Source organism: Adiantum capillus-veneris, chromosome 18, assembly GCF_014529385.1.
Source record: "Adiantum capillus-veneris isolate H3 chromosome 18, ASM1452938v2, whole genome shotgun sequence".
Lineage (NCBI taxonomy): Eukaryota > Viridiplantae > Streptophyta > Polypodiopsida > Polypodiales > Pteridaceae > Adiantum > Adiantum capillus-veneris.
This window is the reverse complement of record NC_140948.1, coordinates 148,616,908-148,639,529: the sequence shown is the minus strand read 5'-3', so window position 1 is coordinate 148,639,529 and position 22,622 is coordinate 148,616,908.

Sequence of the window (22,622 nt, the reverse complement as noted above, 5' to 3'; positions counted from 1 at the left end):
ACCTTTTCATGTGAACAATTGAAATCTTGTTCTGATTGAAATCATGTGAAATCAAATGGGTCCTTTCATTTCACAGCCTTACATGGCTCTGTAAGGCTTCACAGTCCCTTTCACTTCATTGCTTTAGAATGGCAAAGTGTTCATGATGCCCACTTTCCCACTTGTAGTTGTATTTTTTTGCACATGCATCACAGAGCTTCTCTGTTTATAGGTTGATTGGCCATCTTCTTTTCCTAAAGCACTTGTGCTCTTCCATGGGAATATGCTAACCTAGTTGTTTACTTCTGAAAATCCTCAAATGAACACTGATTTGGTATTTGCAACTTGTTCAGTCTCTAGAATCACTAAAAGGCTACAGTTACGAGAACCTCATCTTGAGACAAGAGCTAGCTTCATTGTCTTGAGTGTTACCGCACATGGTCTTAGGTTGGTAAGCTTGCTTGCCTTGCTGAAATGCAAGAGGGTATGTACAAGGATCATCAAAGGCTTCTACTGAGTTTGATGCCACTAGGAATGTCTCTTCTTGGAATATCTCTCATAAACATGGAAGTGTAGAACGTGGATTGAATAGACAAGGCTACCTTGAGTCTTCTTTCAACCACATTTTCTATCTAGGAGGGTACGATCTTCCACCATTGGAATTGGACAAGCTTGATGAAAAACCTAGCTACCAAATGATTTTATTATTGGTGGTCAATATACATATTGAATGGGCAATGGGGATGTGTCGCCTGGGTGCTAGCATAGTACGCATATACGGAGGTGATCACCCAAAATATCTCAATGTGTCACTCGGTCGTTAGAGACCCTAGTTAGCTACAGAAAGTCCAATTTTTTACATGTAAGGTCATGAGAAAGTATTCTCTCTTCCAATGTGCTTGTAAATGGGGGTTGCCAAGCCTCACTCTATCTTATTGTAAACATGGCGAGAACCACATACATAAATGTCATACAATGGGATGGAACTGACACAACTTGTGTATAGAAGCTACTGCAAGAGGTTGTCAATCTCTTGAAAAACACAGTCAATCGCTATCTACTCAATGCAACACTCAATTATATGTCAGACAACAAAAGTCAACGGTCACATCAACGAGAAAATCTTAACGTTTCACTAAGCAAACGAGCTCCAAATATCTCCAAATTCATAGCTCGAGTAGATAGAGTCTAAGCAAAAGTTCCTAGGGTTTGAAAGCTACATTTCAACCCTCTTGTAAAAGAAATTACTATCTACAATGCTGATTTGACCTAATTCATTTCAAATCAAAATGCACTCAATAGCTTAACATCGATGCCCCAATTAATATCCTTTCTATAGTAAAAATACAGTTTCTATGCTTATTTTGTGAGGTATGATCTCATTAGGAAGAGGAATACCAATAGCAATTAAGGAAAACCATCGCAAAAAACTCATGTCATTACGTGAAATTCACCTATGGACGTGTAGAAGCAGATAACACTTCAAGCGGACAATCTTGAAGGAGATGCAAGCATTGAAAGAAATAGGGAGTGTACATAACGCTTAGAAACAGAATGTATAATTTAGCATCCAAAAGTTAAAAAGGATTATCACAAAAGCTTTCTTTTTTCCTTTGGTCAAGGTCTTAAAATGATAAATTGATGGGAAGCTAGGGTAGAAAACAATTGAAGGCCACATATGGGTAAATGCTTAATTACAAGCTGAGAGCTCATAGCCCTTACTACCGACTTTACAATTCGTAAAAATAGTTAGAAGTATAAAATTTGGACATGACCGTTTTTACATTAAAAAATGAGATGAAGTTACAATTTGTGAGCTCGAAATAAAGTAGCTTTGTTAGTCTGGTGTTAGCATTTCTCCCCTCCTAAACTAGGTCGTCCGCGACACATCTATCCTCGTATCACAAGGTAGTGCTTGGGCGTTTGTTCTTTATGATGCTTTTGGGGCATGTCTAGTACTTTATAATACTTGATGATCCGCAGATTCTTGTCGACTTCAATGAGGAACTGGAGGTTGGTTGGGCTTTTGAGTTCCATGGCAGAATAGTTGACAAATCTAGCATGGAGATTTTCAATAACAAGAACGAAGATTTTAGTTCTAAAAGTGAAACATGCTATATAGAATGCCTCTTCAAAAGTTTGTATATAGGACGACAAAAGCATCACTTGTGCATAGATGCGGTAGAGGACTTCATCAGGCGGTTGATCTTACAGGTGATAGCTCTTGGTTTCCCTCGAGAAGAATATTTAAGGAGCATATGTCTGCTCGTCTTGATGGAAAGTTTGACTGCAAGTGAGAATCATTTTTTATATCTTGATGAACATGATACATGCTGGATCTAGAATCCATTTGAAGACTTCAATATCATCTACTGCTAGTGTCTTGAGCATATAATCTTTACTCGGTTTACATGTTGGTGGAGATAGCCTGGGGTAGTTAAGCCATGTGGGATATTTCTTGAGGACTACTTGATTGATCCTGGAGTTTCTAGCTCTTTGGCATCGCGGGATCTTTTCTAATTTCTAGAGGGGCTTGCGTATAAAGAATAAGATATCGTGAATATCCCATCAACCACACCTTTCTCCATGCAAGATGTGGCTCTTATCCATCTGCAGCATGGTCCTTGAGTAGCCTCTCTTTGATCAGTCTCTACATCTTTACTTCGTTTTTTCATGGCTTGGTAGCCTAAATTGAACCCTTCGAGAGTAAGCACGGTAGGGTTATTCCGTATCTTGTCGCGAGAAGTTCCCTTTGATCCTTAAACATGTACTTTGATTGAGCTATTTGCACGTTGGCTACATCCAAGTACATTTGCATTTGTAGTCATTGAGAATGTGCACTTGTAATTAACATTGTGGTATTGAGTTTCTTGATTTTGTTTTCTTGTTCCTCGCTTGCAGAAGCCTAGATGTTCCAACACCATGGTTAATTTGTCATCTCGTCCAAATGTGTGCGGTTTATATCTTGCAAGATATGGATCTGCTTGGGACTTCTCTTGTAAACCTCTATATTCCTCCAAGAAGGTACCAGAAACCTCTAGCCTTTTGATCAAATGTTGGTAAGAGCCTTCAACCTCCCGAATCTTACTTTGATGTGCATACAAATCTTTCTTCATTTTCTCAATGATGTGGTGAGAAAAGTATGTATAGTCTTCCATATCTTTCATTTCAGCTACCTGAGAGGTACTAGCCTCCTCTTTTGATTCTTGTGGAGTTGTGTCCTTTGTGTGATCTTCCATATTGTCATTTATCTATTTTGAAGATTGTTCTTTAGTTCAGGTGTGCTCTGACAATTCTTTGTGAGTAGTTTGAGGTTATGGTGATGCTACCTTTGTAAGGTCTTCTCCTTGGGGCTCTTCTTCTATTGGGGAGAGGTATTTTTGGCATTGTAGGATCTTGTGCAGGTGATGTGACTCCAATTGCCCCTTTCCCATCTTGGGCTGTGTCTTTCTCAGCTTCAATTTCTTGTGTTCTCTCTCTCTCTCTCTCTCTCTCTTCTTGTCCATCTAAGAATTCTACGTCATCTAGAGGGTTGTCTCTTTGTCAATATGCAGGGGTTTTGGTTTGAATCTTGTGAGGGTCTGGATACTAGTACTCTACAAAGCAACCTTGGAGGCCCCTTTCCCTCTGAAAGGTCTATTTTTTCCTTTCCAATCTGAATTTCAGTAATCTCTTCTATAATGACTAGTGGAGGCATTGTTATGTGTTTGAGTGGAATCTTTTATAATGATTAGTGGTGGCACTCTCGTGTGCTTGAGTGGGCTCTTCTATAAGGACTCGTGGTAGCAATGTGAGTAGGCTCTTCTATAATGACTAGTGTTTGCACGCTGATGTGCTTAGAGCTTTGCTCGTCCACCATCTACTTGTCCTTGCAAGCTCTCTTCCTTTCTTCCTCCACATTGCAGGGTTCTTAAGTACTTTTTGTCGTATCTACAGGTGGTTGATTGTCATAAAATCTAATATCTAACCAATCCAAATGATTTTCTCATATTAAAGTGATCATTCAATGTGGGATAATAGACGGGAACAAGGGTTAGAATATAGACATGTGCTTACGGGTCTATCTCAACAAGGGGCCAATGGTAAAGAGGTCGAAATGAGAGATGACCTGTCAAAGAGCAAGGCTAGCTAATGGAGCTTAAAGACCTTAGGGAATTTGAATTCAAATAAGTTAGTTTCATTGTTTGATTGACTTTCAAACGCGCTTGGAAGGCTTGCAAGGTTGCACTGATGGGCTCATAAATTTCATCCACCAATATTGCGCCTCTCAATTTTGATTTTGGTTCCTTGAACTTTGTTAAAATTAACTTTTTTCTTTCCTCAAATAACCTTGATATTTCTCCTTAATTTGTTTTTGTTGTGTAATTTGTTTCATACGCTCATAGCATTGTCATCTCCCTTTCATTTTCTACTTCTAGTCTCAGTAGCGCTAATTTCCTTGTTCTTCTTAGCCTATGCCCTTGTCACTATTTTGACTGGAACCATAGGCTTATTGCTAGAGGAGTTAATTAGCGTGATGTTTACTATGTTTATCATCATTTTATATTTGTTTGCTGGGTTCCTAAGCCAATCCTCAAGATAGTGTTCCTTTTTTTTGCCACATTGCATGCAATAAGCCTCAATTGTCTTAGCATTTTTGTCAAGTTTTGGGCAATCATCTTTCCAATGATCATCCGCGGATCCATAGTTATGGCAATTTCCCAATTTAGGAATTTGCATTATCATGGGTCGTGTGGCCCCTTGATTTGCAATCAAGTAGATAGGTGATGCTTCTAGAGGTGCTTGGTAAACTAGCTCCACCGTGGTAGATTACAATTCATTGTACCATTCTTCCTTTTCTATTACGGTGCAAAAACAAGCTTCATTGTATGGTCTAACCAGTATTATGGCATGCTCCTCCACTTGTTCTTTAGGATGCTTATACTTGATTGGTATTGTGTTGTTTCATGATAGTGGTAGTTGTTGACCTAGCACAAGTTGTGGTATTTTCATAGCCATGGATGGATTTTGCATTTGTCTCATGCTAGGTGGATACCTATACATAGGTTGTCCTTGTAGTCTCATAGGCATGTTTTGGACATTCCCATCATACTTTGGTCCATAATAGCACCCGTCATTCCCGTCATACTTTGGTCCATCATGTCATTTATTCTTTTGAGCATGTCCTCTATGGAATTTAGAGAAGCTATCATAGTTGGTCCTACTTGTGCTGGCACAGTAGTTGTAGTTATCTTGCTTTGAGAATCTTTCAAAGTGCTTTCTTTGCTAAAAGTCTTGAAGTTATCCCCCAAGTCTATAGCATCCAGGATGCGTGCTTCTAAGGTATTATGTCTCTTGGAAAAAAAAGCATAGCATGCAACTCCTTGTTGAGTAAACATTCAAGGAGAAATGAGACAACTCTTTCCTTGGCTAGAATTTCCAACTTCTGCAATCTGTCAATATATTGTCTCATTCTACTTATACAATCTCTCATAGAATCTTCTCCTTTTTGCATGAAGCTATAAATTTTGTGCTACCATACTATGCTTGATCCCCATTTTGAGCAAGCAACAACAAATCTCTTAGCTTATCTTGATAAGTTTGTAATGGATCCAAGAGGTATGGTTTGAAACCACGTCAAATATTATACGGTCATTTAAAATCCCTTGAATAGAGTATGGAAGACAAAAATTCTTTTTGCCCCTAGCACTTCCCTGAAACTTGATAGGTGGTCATATGGATCCCTTGATCTAGTGTATTTTTTGATCCATTTTTGAAAATCAATTGTTTTTACTCTTTGATTATACTCGACACTTACTCTCCTAGTCAGTGGTCCTCCATCTAGGCCTTCTTGGTAGTGGTGATTTCTATAGCCTCTTTGTAACTCTAATGTCACCCGATCTTTCTCTCTTTATGGTGTCTTCTATCCCCTTCACTTTTTTTCATTATTGATGTGGGTTGACTTCCCTAGACTGCACTGCCCCCGTTAATTGGCCATACAACTAAAAGATCGATCCACTGGTCCAAATTTTTGATCCATTTGAGGTCCCACTTTGATGATCATGTTCCTGATCATACCTAATATTTAGTATGATAGAATTACCTCTCTTGGGGTCATCATATGGAAGTTGTTGTTAAAACAATCCCTAAGATGTATATAGGAAGGTTGCTTGCACCTTTCTTCCTAATCTTAAACATGTACATAATCTAGGTTTTGAATGCCGTGATTTTGCATGAGTTGTCCATAACAAATCTATCCCGTTAATTTCCTCCCAAAAAAAGACTCTTAGTCCCGGGTTGTTAATCGATATATGTTTCAAAGTTTTGACATCAATCTGATAACAACCCTCCAATTCTAACAAGGTGGTCACTATTTAGTGGTCATGTCTAGAATCCATGTATCGACTTTCAGTCCCCATTTGTCCATAGTTCAAGATTTACAATCTTTAAGTATTGCACTCCGTTTTGGTCTAGATAGAAGGTTTCTTGCTTGTGGTCTATAGCGTCCTCTTCAAACTCAACACTATGGTCATCAACTCTAACCACATATACTCCTCATTAGGATCCAGATAAATTTGAGTTTGATGGAGAAGCTTACTTGCTTTTTGGCTGTAGCGTCCTGTTCAAATTCAACACTATGGTCATCAAATCTAACCACGTACTCCTTGTTAGGATACAAATAAATCCTAGCCCCTGCTTTTTGGTCTTGTAAAAGGTCAATATGTGCTTAAACCATAGTGAGGTCCCAACACCCAAATGAGTGGAAAAGAAAGACATCTCCAAAGTAGAGTTGGAGTAAGTGTCTAACACTTCTTCAACTAATAACCATGGTCTCTGAAGGTTCCTCTTGCTTAACACTCTCTTAAGTTGACACTCTTCTCTTAGTTTCTTGGTTAAAATCTTGGTTACTTGGTGAGCCCAGGGCTCTCTTTCCAATATATGAACACAGAAGCCACCACGTGGCATTGCATTTAAGTAAAAAAAAAAAACAGATGTTGTGAAAAGCTCTTTGCTGCCATGAAAACCTGAATCAAATTAAAAAAGCTCCACAAGTCTGTATTGCTCAATTGCGCTCAGAACCACTTCGAACTTCTCCACAGGCAGAAGCAGCAGGTTTCTCTCTATCTACTCTTTGCAAGCGAGAGAGAGAGAGAGAGAGAGAGAGAGAGAGAGAGAGAGAGAGAGAGAGAGAGAGAGAGAGAGAGAGAGAGAGAGAGAGAGAGAGAGAGAGAGAGAGAGAGAGAGAGAGAGAGAGAGAGAGAGAGAGAGAGACCCTACTATGATCAACCCATGAGAGAGATCTGTTCTAGTAATACTAAATCAGAAGATATCAGATTTCAATGAATGATCAATTGGCCTAATCTAGAGTCGATGAATCACCAAAACTCATTGCCTTCATAGGCCTGTTCGTCACATTTTTCTGATGATGCTATCACGTTGTTGGTGATGCAGACTACAGAGACCGAAGAAATGGAAAGAATAAACATCAAAGTGGACATGAGGGCAAAAAAGTTTTCCAGGATGGATCACACCGAATTAAGCTTATGATGGTTATCCTTAAGTAATTGAGCCACATACCGGCTTCAGTATAGCTTCTTGTGCTTTTAGTAGGGAGTGTGAGGGGATTAGTCACAGACAACTCAATATCGAGGGAAAGGCATTGGGAAATATTGCCACTTATAGTGCAAGTCATGGTCTAATGAGCCGTTGGCTTCAGTCACACTCCTCGTCCAGCTCTGTTGATAGCCAATTTGATGAGGCAAGAATTTTAGAATGATTGGCAAACAAAAAAAAACATCTCTCATGACCAATTCAACACTGAATATGGTGTCTGCAAGAGTTGGTTAATGTGTAGCTCCAAGGAGATGCATCAACATTGCAGCAAAAGTCAAGTAGTCAATCATGTAGGTGCCTATGCCACCAACCAGGCTCAAAAGAATAGTCAAAGCATACAAGCAAAAGCTAATTCTTTTTTCCACACAAAGAGATTTGATGTTGGAGAAGCCTAAGAACACGAACTGCAGAGTAATGGCATTTCTAGAGACAGGGATACCAATATGTCATCACCTATTAGCCACTAGTAGCGCACTATGAAAATCTCCAAGTGTTTACCATGCTGTTTTACCGCGTTTTGTACAATAAGGTGCAAATTCAGGAAGAGAAAGAAGAGACAGGAGGGGCGGATTTTTTTGTGTTTAAATATTGCCAAGACAATTTTTGTGTTTATTATCATGTTTATTACCGCTGTATTACTGCATGTATTATCTCTTTTATTTCCGACAACAAAATTAGTGCCTAAACTTTCAAACTCTGGCTTAAAATAAACACCCCCCCCCCCGCGCTCCCTTCAAATTTTGGCGTTTTCCTCCTCTCAATAAAAATTAAAGAATATTATATAAAAAATTAAATTTGAAAAAGAAGAGAAAGAAGAGAAAGAGAGAGAAACAGAAAGAGCGGGGGAGGAGGAGGGGGGGGATAATAAGATGTGACACTTGGTTACAACTAAAATAATCACTGTCAATTGATTAACATAATTGAGCATATTGACAAATCTAGAGAGACGAAGAGGGGGAAGAGAGAGATGAATGGATTCCACGACCAAAAAACTTCATAACTGCAAAATGTTTATGAATCATCTTCCAAATGATCTCTACATGAGGCATCATCCAATTCTAAGCCCATGGCTCCTAAATCAATAAAGAGAGAAATGGAATTGTCGTTTGTGGATGCATTGGCTTCATCATCTTTAAGTTGGTCATCCTCCATCTCATCATCTTCATCATCATGACAATCATCCTTGCTAAGACTTGCTGCCGCCGGACTTGATTCATTGACCTCTCTCTCCTTTGTTTCCACCTTATCCAAAGTCGGAGGTGGAAGAGGGTCGAAGATGGTCTCCACTTTACTAGTGGAAAAAATGGTTCTCCCCCGAGGTTTTACGGGGATTACGAACCAAAGTTTTGTTTGATGGATTGCTAGGATATAGATGACCTATAAAATAGAAGCTCAAAGTGAGTAACACTGCTATAACTAATGCTACAAGCAAATAAGAATAAAAAAGGTACATGTCACTCACCTTCTCACAATTGCGCGGTAAAACTAAATTGTCATACCTCCCTATGTGATGCACACTAGAGTCCACCATGTAGAGGCCATTCTCATGTCATCTAGACACATTTGCAAACCACTTGCACTTGAAGATGAAGGTATGAAAGGTTCTAAAATTAACCTTTAGTATCCTTTCAATAGTTCTGCAGTACCTGGCTTCATCACTGTCTGTGTCAAAGTTGCCCATGATGGCACAATCCATGGTGGTTCTACGCTCGTCAATATGGCGCGTACGAAACTGACGACCCTTTGACCACATAGACTAAAGAAAAGACACTACAAAATAGAAAAATATCTTAATTTATCAAATACATATTAAAGATAATTTCAAGAAAAAAATTTACAATATGATTTAGGTATATGAGTACTCTACCTTTGGTACGCAGCCTCGTGCATACTCCCATTCTTTGCTGGTGATGTCTTCTCCGTGCGCTTTTGCCTCGATCATTCTCTCATGAATCCACTCTACACTAATGAGATCTGGGAAACATGTAAGGTGTTTGGGCATTGGGGGTGCCCTCCTTCCTCCATGTGCTTGTTTCCATGCTTCCCTCTCTTGAAAATGCCTTTGCCTTTGCCACTGTCCATAAGTCCACCCACTTGGTCATAATATTTGCATTGAGAATACAAAAGTTATTGACCACTTGGGATCGATTCATATCCATGTTAAGTAGTTTTTCCTTTCCACTTTGGCAAGTGTAAAGTCATCCTTGCATCTTCCTCGTTTGACCACATGCGAGGCATCGAAGGATCAACTTGTGCCAAATACTCTGATATGTAAACAAATGCCTCTTGAACGATCCACCCTTCGGCCATACATGCCTTTGATTAAGTTGAAACCGTAGCCGCACAAAATTTTTGAGAGTCTTTAAAAGCCTCTCTAAGAAGAACATCCATCGTGCGTGCACTACTGCACATATAGCGATCTCCTCCACCACATGAACCAAGAGGTGAAATTGACTAAGAAGGACCGATCGAGGAAATGCATCTTCAATGGCACACACAATTTCTGTTGCAAGTGTTGAGTAGCAGGGATAGCATCTATATCGATTTCCTTGGAGCTCACAAATCTGCAAGAAAACACACAAGGATACACTAAGTGCTAGTTGAAATTATTATGTACATAAAACTTTTTTACTTGAGTGGAGTCTTGTGGTGTACGTTACTAGCCCTCCTCGTTTGAAAATAGCGTTCCTAACTTTGTTGTTCCGACATATACACATACTCATTGGTATAATGAACTACAATGTAAATCGGGGCGTAGGGAAAGTGAATGATAGTCATACACACAAACTATAGATAGAATAGGGAGTATGAAGATTACTTGAAGTATCTTGTGCCAATCATGGGATTTCAACCCATACAATTGAACGCTTCCACCCTTCTTTGCTTTTGTGAAAGCTCCCTTTATCGACCTCATGTATCCTGTTGGTGTGCGAATAGAGGCAATGGTACCCTTCACCTTGTCTAATTCTTCTTTTGTGAGCATCCATGGTGCTTTAGGAATCACAATCTTGACATTTGGGGCACGACGTTGGAGAGAGGGAAAGAGGGAACACACCCGGCACAAACACAAGGGCCTCTCTATAACTCAGGGTATCCACAACACCCCTATCCTCTTGTAAAAGACCTTAAAAAAACACCCTTTACACTAGCAGACCACCGCCTACCCAATTTCCACTGCTCACACACTCCACAAATCCAACACACAACGCACATCTACTGCCACGATCTGTCTCCACCCTTACACACTCACACAGCCGCTCAATCTCACTCTGTCACACGAAATACGGTCGGTCTGGGGGGCACACACTTCCACGCATCCGGCACCGAGGGGAAACACTATAGCAGGAGGAAGAGAAGGGGGGGAAGGGGAAACAACAAGAAGACGGGGCAACAATCTCTTGATTTCACTTCACAAAACATGTACATAGGCTAGTAACACCATCACCATGGCCATTTTCACGAGAAAAATACAAAGAGCTTTGTCAGGCACACTCCTCTGTCAGAGAGTTCCACTTTGCAGGCTTTTAACGGCACAAAAAGACCTAGAAAAAGCCCCTAATTTGATGAAAATTTGACTTTTATAAGGGAGTTTTCAACTTTGGAAACTGCCCTCACATTTTAACATCTAGCATCCCAATGTGGTATCTTTTCGAAGGGGGCACCGCCTTGCTTCATCTGCTCAATGTTTCTCTCTTGCACTTGGGGGGGGGGGGGGGGGGGGGGTGCAATTGCGACATCGCTATTCCCCCTAGGCACTTTTATTATTTTTTATGTTTTCCTTCATTTTTTTCCCCTTCTCGAGAGCTTAGCTTACACTGCCCCTTTGGCCTAGCTTTGGTTCGACTTCCTCCAACCCTAGCTTTGCCGACTTCCTCCATCCCTTTGTCTTGGATTGCCTTTGCTCACCCATCAAACTGTCCTCTCTTGGCCGGCTTTGGAATGGCCCCTTTGCTTTGCCTTACATTTATGGCGGTCTTGGGCTCTCTCTCCTTTTTTCTCTCGGGACTGGACCACCGTGTGACACCCCCCTTGGTATTAGATCCGGCTGCTCTGGCCCTCTCTTTACCCCTGCGGGGCATGCCCCTTACCCTACCATTAGTGACATTGCTAATGGGGGGGGGGGGGGGGGGGTCTTCGTTTAAAAGACGGGGCAAGGCTGCTGCCTGTGTGAATTCGGCCCCCATTGGGAGTGCCATGCCACGTCACCTGAATGCACCGCCAACAAGCCACCCACCACCACTGGCTATCCCCTTCTCACGCGGGTGTGCGCCACCGGCGCCACCCCTCCTGGCCAAAACCAGAGCGCAATACCCAATAGGACCGCCCTCGCATTCTGCCATAGCCAACGGGTAGGGAGCTCGCCACTCCTTCATACACTCTCCAAGGTCTCTACGCTGTGGCCTTTATAACATGAGGCCGGGAGCCCTATCGCCGCATGGGGGACAATCCCGTCCACATGGCAATTAGTGGTCCCATGTTCCCTCAAGCTCACGAAAACCCCCCAAAAGGGTATAAAAAAACCTCCATCTTGGGCCTTCTTTCCCCATGCACCCATGTACTGCTCCAATGTCACACTGCCGAGCCGCAAAGCCCGACCGTTGGAACTTGTCATTGACTTTGAAATGCCTTATGCTCAACGCACTCCAAATTCCCCGGGCCTGCGATTCGAGGCCGCAAAAAAAGGTAAAAAAACACCTACCAACTCCTTCCTGGACATTAGCTCCCAATTTCGTCCTGTTGTATCCTGTTGACCGACATTAGCTCCCAAGTTCGTCCTGCTGTATCCTGTTGATCGAGTATCTGATTGACGTGCCGTAGATTTGTGCCAGCTCCACATGATGCACACTATCACCGAGAACCTTGGTTTGGCCAAAAAGATGCCAGATGGCACATTCTTCAATGCGCGCAAGTGGGCACAGACCTGGCTCGTAGAAAATCTTCAAGTGATCCTAACTTGCTATCCTGAGATTCGATTCGCAATCCGAGAAGACAAGCATGCTCCATAATTCAAGATCTACACATGCATCCACTAATAATAGTCTGGGCCACGTGTCCGCAGCTTCCCTACCCGTCGGGGATTTGCAATACCTTCTATCTTTGTACGTCAATATCTTGCACACTGGGGCTCTGTTTGATGAGCCTTCTAGACCGTCTTCTAGAGCACATTGAACACTACATTTTAGGGCACTAATAGAGCACTTCGGACACCTTGATATGCCATTCCAATTGAGCCAAATTGGAGCTATTTTAGCCTAAAAAGTTTCCTTGGGCATACATTCCCGCTTCCCTTTGGCTGACCAAGACCTTGGTACCTGTCCCAGCCTCATGCACTGCACTTGCCTACCGCCTTTGCTTCGCATAGACCACTTCCTAGCACGGACCAACTTTGGCTGCACCAAAAACAAATTCTCTGTACACCACAAAGCTCTTAGCATAGGTACATAAACTGGCATATGCTACCCGCCACCTTTGCTCATGCACGTTGTCCAACCCCCTGCTTTACCTATCATCAACCTCCTGGAATCAAACACCTTGCATTGATCTCCTCCGTCCACTTGTAACAACTTTGCATAGTGCCACACCAAGGTACATAACCAACTACATATCCAAACTGCCATCAACATACTTCTATCACTCCAAGCACTTATTGGCAAACTGCCCACTCGCAAGCAAGAATCTCCAAGAACACCAAATAGAGCAACATCCTGCTCACAATCCAAAAACATACTTGCACTATCGCTTGCACTAAGTAGACCTGACATCCTTGACATACTTAACCCACCTTCCCAACCATGCAAAGCTAGATCTTGATCTAGCAGATCCTGTATCTGCTCAACAGCACATTGCACAGCTGCTTTGATCACCATTCCTTTTAGCCACCACTCACATACCTCCTTAGAAATCTTGGACAACGCCTTCGAATTCGCATCACTTGTCTCATAGAGTGCACCGACTGCACAGGAAGCACCTCTAACTTTGACTCCGCACTACCCTTCTCACCTACCATGCACTCAATTCTAGCATCGTTGAGCTCCTCTTCGACAATTGGCCCTTCAAGGTCGATAAACACCATCTTCTTGTCCGCTGCAATCACCAGCCCTTCTACCGCTGCATCCTCAAGCTCTGCCAAGGAAGAGAGAAACTCATTCTATTTCGCATCACCCTCATCCTCTCCCACCGGCACGACTGATTTATTCCTTTTGGAAAAACTTTGCACCTGTTGCACCAGTATGGAACATTCCATTGCTACCTTCATCAACATGTCCATTAGCATGGCACTACACATCACCCTTACCTGCACATCATGACCTGTAAGCCTAAATTGCTCCACTTGGTCTTCACTAGGCACCTCGGCTTGCACTTTATGCTGCTCTTCACACACATTCAATCACTGCCTCTCCACTCACATGTAGGAGGTCAAACTCATCATACCTGGATTGGGACGACTCCGTCTCCCAACTCGTATCTACATCCATAGATCTACTGTCACTCGACTCAATCTCCTCTTTTGTTTCAAGCTCAAGAATCTCCTCTAGCTTCACCGCTTCAACCTCGTCTACAAACTGCACTCGTTGCTCTTTACCGCACTTCAATGGAGCTTCAACCGCTACACTCGAACTTGACATCACATCCTTTGTCCACTCTGGAACCACCTGCACTTCCTCCACAATTGAAACTACTCTAGTCGGAATCTTCGGCATAGGAACCACTTTGTCTCTTTGTAGCCAAAGAACCCTTGGTTCTTCCTGCACTTGCACTTCTCTCTGTATGAACTGTGGCTTGGCTAGCACCGCATTACACTGTTTTCGCATCTCAGTGCCTGAAAAACCTTTCCTAGCTTCACACTTCTTCAAAAAAAATTTGGTCCGCCCTTTCGCTGGAGCTACTGCCTCTTCATACAACACCGGGTTATCTATCTCCACCTTGTTGCACTTCCTCATGCAGGCAATCCATGAATTTACTCAATTTCAAAAAACTGGCATTTTCTGCAGCAGTTACCTTGATCAATTTCCCTCAAAGGGATTCGAATTCCCATTCGAACGCTTGAAAATACACCCTCCAAGCTTTGCTTCAATCCGTCCAGCTTCCGTTTCACTTCATCCAACTGTGCACCCGCAACAAACCTGCTTCGAAAAGCTGCCTCCAGGGCTTCACAATCTACCTTTTCTTCTTTACCAAGGCCATCAAGCCGTAGCCTCACTTTACCACGAACCAGGAGCGGGAACACCTGTACCGCAACGTCTTCTCTCAATAAACCGCTTTCGAACACGAACAATCCATAGTCTTGAAGCTAGGTTTCTGCATCTTTCACCCCAGTGAAAATGGGAAATCCCGTCCAAGGCATCACTAGCAGCACCTGCTCTTCAAAGGCCGCACCTTTGGCATCACCAAAATCATCGCTTCGACTTCAACTAGGAGCATCAACATACTCCTCCGTGGGGGAACCATAAGATGGAGAGAGGGAATAGGGGAATACACCCGACACAAACACAAGGGCCTCTCTATATCTCAGGGTATCCACAACACCCCTATCCTCTCGGAAAACACCTTCAAAAACACGCTTTTCACTAGCACACCACCACCTGTCCAATTTCCACTGCTCACACACTCCACAAATCCACCACACAACGCACACCTACTGCCACAGTCTGTCTTTACCCTTACATACGTACGCAGCCACTCAATCTCACTCTCTCACACAAAAAACTGTCGCTCTAGAGGGGCACACACTTCCACACATCTGGCACCGAGGGAAAACACCAAAGGAGGAGAAAGACAAGGGGGGAAGGGGAAACATCAATAAGACAGGGATGGCTTGATTGCACTTCACAAAACATGTACACAGGCTAGTAAGGCCATCACCATGGCCATTTTCACGAGAAAAATACAAGGGGATTTGACAGGCACACTCCTCTGTCAAAGAGTTCCACTTTGCAGGCTTTTAACGGCACAATGAGACCCAAAAAAAGCCCCTAATTGGATGAAAATTTGACTTTTATAGGGGGGTTTTCAACTTTGGAAATCGCTCTCACATTTGAACAATTCACATCCCAATGTGGTATCTTTTGGAAGGGGGAACCTCCTTGCTTCATGTGCTCAATTTTTCTCTCTTGCACTTGGAAGGGGGGTGCAATAGTGACGTCACTATTGCCCCTAGGCACTTTTATTATTTTTTATATTTTCCTTCATTTTTTACCCCTTCAGGAGAGCTTAGATTACACTGCCTCTTTGGCCTACCTTTCGTCCGACTTCCTCTAGCCCTTTGTCCTAGCTTGCCTTTGCTCACCCATCAAACTTCCCTCTCTTGGCCGGCTTTGAAATGGCCCCTTTGCTTTGCCTTACAATTCTGGCGGTCTCGGGCTCTCTCTCCTTCTTTCTCTCAGGATTTCCTCCATAGCCAATAGGGTGAGGAGCTCCCCACTCCTTCATACACTCTGCAAGGTCTCCACGCAATGGCCTTTATACCATGAGGCCATGGGCCCTGTCCTCGCATATGGGAAAATCCCGTCGACGTGGCAATCAGGGGTCCCATGTTCCCTCAAGCTCACAAAAACCCCCAAAAGGGTATAAAAAAACCTCCATATTGGGCCTTCTTTCCTCATGCACCCATGTACTGCTCTAATGTCAGACTGCCAAACTGCAAAGCCCGGGTGACGGAACCTATCATTGACTTTTAAATCCCATGTGCTCATCGCACTCCAAATTCCCTGGGCCCGGGATTCGAGGCCGCAAGAAAAGGTTAAAACCACCTGCCAACTCCTTCCTCGACATTCGCTCCCAACTTCGTCCTGCTATATCCTGTTGAACGAGTATCCGATTGACTTGCTGTTAATTTGTGCCAGCTCCACATGATGAACACTATCACGGAGAACCTTGGTGTGGCCAAAAAGATGCCAGATGGTACATTCTTCAATGCGGGCAAGACCCGGCCCCCAAAATCTTCAACTGATCCTCACTTGCTATCGCGAACTCCGATTCACAATCCGAGAAGACAGGCACGCTCTATAATTTGAGCTCTACACATGTACCCAGTAACATTAGTCTGGGCCACCTGTCCACAGCTTCCCTGCCCTTTAGGGATCTGCAATACCTTCTATCTTTGTACTTCAATATCTTGCACACTGGGGCTCTGTTTGATGAGCCGTCTGGACCGGCTTCTAGAGAAAGTTGAGCACTACAATTCAGGGCACTAATAGAGCACTTTGGATACTTTGATTTTCCATTCCAATTGAGCCAACTTGGAGCTATTTGAGCCTAAAAAGATGACTTCTTGGGCATACATTCCCGCTTCCTTTTGGCTGCTGAGGACCTTGGTACCTGCCCTAGGCTCGTGAATTGCACCTGCCTACCGCCTTCGCATGGCATAGACCACTTCCCAGCACGGACCAACTTTGGCTGCATCAACGTGGAGTAGTAGAGGTAGGGAGATGTTTTAAAAGTCTCAAATCCTCCCTCGCACCCAAAGAGTCCTTCTTGCCAATAATATGGTCCCACGGTGTTTGGGTAACATTCTTGAATAAGTGCATGAGATCCAAGAGGTGTTGTATTTTTAAGTCCTTCCAATATGGAAGCCTTAAAAATATGGAATGCCTTGACATACCTTTTTGGTGGAGGACAAGGAGCCGTATTGTTGTTGTGGTCTTCTTCTCAAATGGTTGCCCAACTTTAGAGGGGTCTTCCCATTTGTTGAAGCCTTGTGCTTGTTATGCCCTTGGGATAAGAGACGATGGTTGTTTAGATAGATAACCTTGTGCAAGGAATCGAGCCTGTCCGTCACTAACGATGGCCCGCAAGTAGGACATGCATTGTGCCTCGATGTGGATAACTCTGCATACATATCATATTGTTAGAGAGATAAATGAATCCTACTATATCCTGTTGAACGAGTATCCGATTGACTTGCTGTTAATTTGTGCCAGCTCCACATGATGAACACTATCACCGAGAACCTTGGTGTGGCCAAAAAGATGCCAGATGGTACATTCTTCAATGCGGGCAAGACCCGGCCCCCAAAATCTTCAACTGATCCTCACTTGCTATCACGAACTCCGATTCGCAATCCGAGAAGACAGGCACGCTCTATAATTTGAGCTCTACACATGTACCCAGTAACATTAGTCTGGGCCACCTGTCCACCGCTTCCCTGCCCTTCAGGGATCTGCAATACCTTCTATCTTTGTAGTTCAATATCTTGCACACTGGGGCTCTCTTTGATGAGCCGTCTGGACCGGCTTCTAGAGAAAATTGAGCACTACAATTCAGGGCACTAATAGAGCACTTTGGATACTTTGATTTGCCATTCCAATTGAGACAACTTGGAGCTATTTGAGCCTAAAAAGATGACTTCTTGGGCATACATTCCCGCTTCCTTTTGGCTGCTGAGGACCTTGGTACCTACCCTAGGCTCATGAATTGCACCTGCCTACCGCCTTTGCATGGCATAGAAGAAATTTCATTAAAGAAATTACATGAACTGAAGTTCAAAGAGAATAAATGACAATGAGTGCTAAATTTATTTTTAACTAAAAGAGAACTTAAAAAATGCAATCAATAAACATTTAAAAGTACTACAAAATAAATTATCCATAAAAAGTTAGAAATGTTCATAAAAAAACTCAAAAGACTAAAAAATGGAATAATGGATAGCTAAGGATAGAGGAGGTGATTTGTAACCCCCTCCCCCTCCCTGCAACCTCGGATTCGCATGTATCCGTTTGAAATGGCTACATTTACAACCATAACTCTTTATCTCTACTCAAAACGATGGCTAGATTATGTATATGGATATATATTTGTGTGTACATATATAATTGTTTATGCATGTATGTAGGCACTAAGTATGGGAGCATAGCACCAGAAGGTTAATTATACACTCTCTCTTGGGTATAGTCCTTTTTTAATTGTGGCGTTGCGGTCATTGATCCACTCATGCATGGATTACCACAATGTACCTTTGGTTTTACCACGGTGGAGACTCTGATGATATCTAAAGAGGTGCACTTGACCTTTGGCACTACTAGACTCTACTTAGGTCTACTAGTATGTATATCTATCTATGTGTTTGTGTGCTAATATACTTGTGTACGTATTTATAGATGAGTGAGTAGGGAGAAAACTTAATCATAGTGCTCTTTGTAATGTAGATGTCAATCAAGAGACCAAGTGGTGGGGAGCAGCTAGCTGGCTCTTCTTTTGGTTGGTTCACATCCCAAGTGGGCTCCCACACGGGGTGGACATTGCCTCCACTGGACCTGAGTCTTGAGTAGATGAGAACAAACAAATAAATAAAGAATGTTTCTGGCTAGTTAACCCTAAACCATGAGTATTATAGGTTTAGTTTTTCTATCTGCAGGCATGGCCATCCTATAGCTACCCTTCTCAGGTTCCTCCACCGGTTGTAGATCTAGACCTACAGCGGGCTCTCTCTTTACGAAACCAATACCTCTGAGAGACAGAGAATTTGTTTGGTCACTATACTCCGCAATAGCTTGTGACCTACGGTATTTCTCCACAGACTACACCATGGGGAAGCAGGGAGGGACTCCTTACCTACAAAGCCTTGCACTGGAAACACCTCAGTCTATAGCCCCTTCTTATCGTCCTACTCCCCTTCCATCACAGGGTCCCACTCCCATCTCATTGCAGGGTCCTATGCCACTCCATTCCACTCTTACTTTGCTAGAACACCGTCAACAAACTTCCTCTAGTAGCGCGCGTCGACGCTCGTCTTGGGGCAGCGAGCATCGTGAGAGACGAAGCGACAACGGATCTTGTGGTTTTTCCTGTTTTGGTAGTGGTGGAGGAACGGAGTCTCCACTATTAGAGTGTGCCATCCCTGATGCAAAGGACAAGGATACTGACGCACCCGTGCCAGACACGCATGGGTGCTACTACAGGGTTAAATATGGCAGGGAGGTGGACTTCGACACAGTACAGGGCAGGGCCTTTCAATGCCATATACAGGGCAAGGCCTTTCAACTTTCAACGTATAAGAACTGTTTTATAAAGTTTAGAGACCAGATGCTCGATCATGCACGGTACATTGAGGACGCTCTATTAGCTAGATTTCCAAATGTCCCCGATCAACGTTTTTCACAACAATGGTTGGAGGGCTACATAAAGACATAGACATTTTTGAAAAACAAGCAGTCCACTATGCGAAGCTTTAGAGTGTGCCGGCCTGTAAATAGTTTCTCATGCTAATAACCATGATTCGGTGGCGGATCGTATGAGCAAAGGTCCATATATGCAGTAACTATTGGATCAAGCTCAGATGGCTGCAGATGGCAACCATCAGTTTGGTATTGTAGCCAAAATAAACCCTCATTTTTCCTTGGAGGATAGCTACTCTAGTACGGGCAATCTATTCACATCTTCTCAAAGGTCTTTTGTGCAGCACGTGGTCGAGGTAGAAACTCCATATAGTAGCTATCATATGCCAAACAGGCCGAGTGCAATTATTGCCAACATCAACTTAACATTCCATAGTGCATGGCATACTGCTGTTAATATATTTTCTGAGTGCAAAACCAATTTCAGTGTCAAGATTCAGAGTTTGTCTATTGTCGAATGCATTTTGCAGCCTCAAGATTCAAAAATTATTTTATTTAGCTATACACTCAATATATCATATATGTTGGGTATCGAGCGTCCTCTTCTGCAAATACATTCCTCATGATGCTGCATCTTATCTCGGTTTTCTTCTACAAATGAGTGAGCTTTCTTTGCATCTCTTATTGGCTTAGCATATAAGATCCATTACATCGACAAAAATTTGACGGGGGTTGTCTGGCCGACAGAGTGGTTGGCCGATAGAGGAAAATCTATTCACATCTTCTAAAAGGTCTTTTGTGCAGCACGTGGTCGAGGTAGAAACTCCATATAACATAGATTCTATCGCATGCCAAACAGGCCGAGTGCAATTATTGCCAACATCGACTTTTCATTCCATACCGCATGGCATACTGCTGTTAATATATTGTCTGAGTGTGAAACCAATTTCAACGTCAAGATTCAAAGTTTGTCTATTGTTGAATGCATTTTGCAGCCTCAAGATTAAAAAATTATTTTATTTAGTTATACACTCAATATATCATATATGTTGGGTATCAAGCATCCTCTTCTGCAAATACATTCCTCATGATGCTGTATATTATCTCGGTTTTCTTCTATAGATGAGTCAGCTTTCTTTGCATCTCTTACTGGCTTAGCATATAAGATCCATTACATCGGCAAAAATTCAAGGGGGTTTGTCTCACCGACAGAGGGGTTGGCCCGATAGAGGAAAATCTATTCACGTCTTCTTAAAGGTATTTTGTGCAGCACATGGTCGAGGTAGAAACTCCATATAACATCTATCGCATATATGTCAAACATGCCGAGTGCAATTACTGCCAACATCGACTTAGCATTCCATAGTGCATGGCATACTGCTGTTAATATATTTTCTGAGTGCGGAACCAATTTCAACATCAAGATTCAAAGTTTTTCTACTATAGAATGCATTTTGCAACCTCAAGATTCAAAAATTATTCTTTTTATTTATACACTCAATATATCATATATGGTGGGTATCAAGTGTCCTCTTCTACAAATACATTCCTCATGATGCTGCATGTTATCTCTGTTTTCTTCTACATATGAGTCGGCTTTCTTTGCATCTCTTACTGGCTTAGCATATAGGATCCATTACATTGGCAAAAATTTGAGGAGGGTTGTCTGGCCGACAGAGGGGTTGGCTAGGGTGCTACGGATTGGAGCGCCGCCACGGCTTGAGAAGGACTGTTTGCTGCATGGGGTGGTGGCTGTGACATCGATTGGGCTGCACATATGAATCTGATTATATGCAAAAAGTGCTAGATTTCTTGCAGGATTCATGCTGCCACCTCAATTCTAGCATTAACAAAACTACTAGTACTCGGGGGTTTCAATGTTCGGTACCCCCCTATATAACGTGCATTCGCGGGGTATTAAAAAAACCCTTCTTTCAACATGTATGAATGAATAAAATGACCCCATATTTTAGGAAATGTTTTCAAAATCAAATGTAAAATCCCCTTATTTTAATGTATCTCTATTAAATAGACAAAAAAATTTGTATTTTAAAACCCCTCCTTTCGAACTCACATTATACATTAACATGATTACATAGTGAAACCCCCGAGTACTAGTACCTCTATCGAGGGCTCTGTTGTCGTAAGCACTGGCTTCTGCATATTTGGAGGGATCTCACCTTGACAAGATTCAAGTTTCATCTTTTGACCATAGATACTAGTTTCTAACGGATGGGTGTTGCGCCCCCCTTCGCACAGAAAGTGGTTATTGGAGGCCCAAAATTGATGGATCTTTAGAGTTGTTTTTTGCTCATTATTGCTCAAAGAACACGATCCATGGAAGTTTAGAAGCAGACACTAAATGCATAAAACAAATCTATTGCTCTGGAAAGTGAGACTGTTGTCAAAGGCATCAATAGATCTTTTACAATTGTTGGTGATGAGCTTGAGTATACCCGCATCTTTATGGCAAGAAGACGTAATTGTCAACAAAATCATCTTACAGCATGCACACACATACACACACACAAAGAGAGAGAGAGAGAGAGAGAGAGAGAGAGAGAGAGAGAGAGAGAGAGAGAGAGAGAGAGAAGGTAATACTGATTAGAGGACATAGAACATAAAATTACATATGTGTGTTTTGTGTATGGCAAGGAGGAAATTTATTCACAACATTGCACATTCCAATTGCACAAGCATGACTCTAGCTCGAAAACACTGCAAGGTTCCCTATCTGCATCCAATTTTCCATGTGCATGCGTTTTCTTGGTGCAACACATAAACGCTATGCGACAGGGCATGGCTTCCATTTCTTATAATTTTTTGGAGAGACCACATTGCCAGCTCTCCACCATACTTCTGTATGGCACCTCTGTATGACATGCACTGTATACTTTACACTTTCTATCTGTGACGTTTCATTGCAAGAGGATATGTTCAACTATTCACATTGTTTTTTTGTAGCTTGACTCAAATATCAACCTATAGATTGGACAA